Consider the following 2,784-nt stretch of genomic DNA (forward strand, 5'->3'; position numbering starts at 1 on the left):
GATGTGAATTACCTAGGAGAACCCTATGGAAACACCTATAATTCTTCATGGAGAAATCACCCAAATTTCTCATGGAAGGATCAACAGAGACCTCAACAAGGTTTCAACAACAATAATGGTGGAAGAAACAGGTTTAGCAATGGCAAGCCTTTTCCATCATCTTCTCAGCAATAGACAGAGAGTTCTAAGCAGAACTTCTCTGACTTAGCAACCATGGTCTCTGATCTAATCAAAACCACTCAAAGTTTCATGACTGAAACAAGGTCCTCCATTAGAAACTTGGAGGCACAAGTGGGACAGCTGAGCAAGAAAATTACTGAACTCCCTCCAAGTACTCTTCCAAGCAATACAGAAGAAAATCCAAAAGGAGAGTGCAAGGCCATAAACATGGCCGAATTTGGAGAGGAAGGAGAGGATGTAAACGCCACTGAGGAAGACCTCAATGGGCGTGCAATGACCTCCACTGAGTTCCCCAATGAGGAACCATGGGAATCTGAGGCTCAAAATGAGACCATAAAGATTCCATTGGACTTACTTCTGCCTTTCATGAGCTCTGACGAGTATTCTTCCTCTGAAGAGGATGAGTATGTCACTGAAGAGCAAGTTGCTAAATACCTTGGGGCAATCATGAAGCTAAATGACAAGTTATTTGGAAATGAGACTTGGGAGAACGAACCTCCTTTGCTCACCAAAGAACTAGATGACTTGTCTAGGCAGAAATTACCTCAAAAGAGACAAGATCCTGGGATGTTTTCCATACCTTGTACCATAGGCACCATGACCTTCAAGAAGGCTCTGTGTGACTTAGGGTCAAGTGTAAACCTCATGCCTCTCTCTGTAATGGAGAAGCTAGGGATCTTTGAGGTACAAGCTGCAAGAATCTCACTAGAGATGACAGACAATTCAAGAAAACAAGCTCATGGACTTGTAGAGGATGTTTTGGTGAAGATTGAAGACCATTACATCCCTGCTGATTTCATAGTCCTAGAGACTGGGAAGTGCATGGATGAAACTATCATCCTTGGCAGACCCTTCCTAGCCACAGCAAAGGCTGTGATTGATGTTGATGGAGGTGAACTGATCATTCAAGTGAATGAAGAATCCTTTGTGTTTAAGGCTCAAGGATATCCCTCTGTCACCATGGAGAGGAAGCATGAAGAGCTTCTCTCAAAACAGAGTCAACCAGAGCCCCCACAGTCAAACTCTAAGTTTGGTGTTGGGAGGCCACGACCAAACTCTAAGTTTGGTGTTGAACCCCCACATTCAAACTCTAAGTTTGGTGTTGGGAGGTTCCAACATTGCTCTGAGAAAATGTGAGGCTCCATGAGAGCCCTCTGTCAAGCTACTGACATTAAAGAAGCGCTTGTTGGGAGGCAACCCAATGTTATATTTTACATATTTTCCTTTGTTATTTTATTTTATTTTGTAGGTTGATGATCATGAGAAGTCACAAATTCAATTGAAAAAGCAAAAACAGAATGAAAAACAGGAAGAAAAACAGCACACCCTGGAGGAAGAACCCACTGGCGTTTAAACGCCAGTGAGGCTAGCAGGTGGGCGTTTAACGCCCAGTCTGGCACCATTCTGGGCGTTTAACGCCAGAAAAGGGCACCAGACTGGTGTTAAACGCCAGGAAAGGGCAAGAACCTGGCGTTAAACGCCAGAAATGGGCACCAGCCCGGCGTTTAACGCCAGAAATGGCTCAAAACGTGATTTTGAATGCCATTTGGTGCAGGGATGACTTTTCCTTGACACCACAGGATCTGTGGACCCCACAGGATCCCCACCAACCCCACCACTCTCTCTCCCTTCTTCACCCATTCACCAATCACCTCAATACCTCTTCCCCAAAAACCCTTCACCTATCAAATCCCATCTTTCTCTTCACCACTCACATCCTTCCTTCATAAAACCCCACCTACCTCACCATTCAAATTCAAACCACTTTCCCACCCAAACCCACCCATAATGGCCGAACCTTACACCTCCCCTCTCTCCTATATAAACCCTTCTTCACTCCTCCATTTTCACACAACCTAAACACCACTTCTCCCCCTCTTTGGCCGAACACAAAACCTCCTCCATCTCCTCTATTTTCTTCTTCTTCTACTCTCTTCTTTCTTCTTCTGCTCGAGGACGAGCAAACCTTTTAAGTTTGGTGTGGTAAAAGCATTGCTTTTTGTTTTTCCATAACCATTTATGGCATCCAAGGCCGGAGAAACCTCTAGAAAGAGCAAAGGGAAGGCAAAAGCTTCCGCCTCCGAGTCATGGGAGATGGAGAGATTCATCTCAAGGGTGCATCAAGACCACTTCTATGAAGTTGTGGCCTTGAAAAAGGTGATCCCCGAGGTCCCCTTTTCACTCAAAAAGGGTGAATATCCGGAGATCCACCATGATATCCGAAGAAGAGGTTGGGAAGTTCTTACCAACCCCATTCAACAAGTCGGAATCTTGATGGTTCAAGAGTTCTATGCCAATGCATGGATCACCAAGAACCATGATCAAAGTGTGAACCCGGATCCTAAGAATTATCTTACTATGGTTCGGGGGAAATACTTGAATTTTAGTCCGGAAAATGTAAGGTTGGCATTCAACTTGCCTATGATGCAAGGAGATGAACATCCTTACACAAGAAGGGTCAACTTTGATCAAAGGTTGGACCAAGTCCTCACAATCATATGTGAAGAGGGCGCCCAATGGAAGAGAGATTCAAGAGGGAAGCCGGTTCAATTGAGAAGGCATGACCTCAAGCCCGTGGCTAGAGGATGGTTAGAGTTCATACAA

The sequence above is a fragment of the Arachis duranensis genome, chromosome 4 (genome assembly GCF_000817695.3).
Source record: "Arachis duranensis cultivar V14167 chromosome 4, aradu.V14167.gnm2.J7QH, whole genome shotgun sequence".
In the NCBI taxonomy this organism is placed as follows: Eukaryota; Viridiplantae; Streptophyta; class Magnoliopsida; order Fabales; family Fabaceae; genus Arachis; species Arachis duranensis.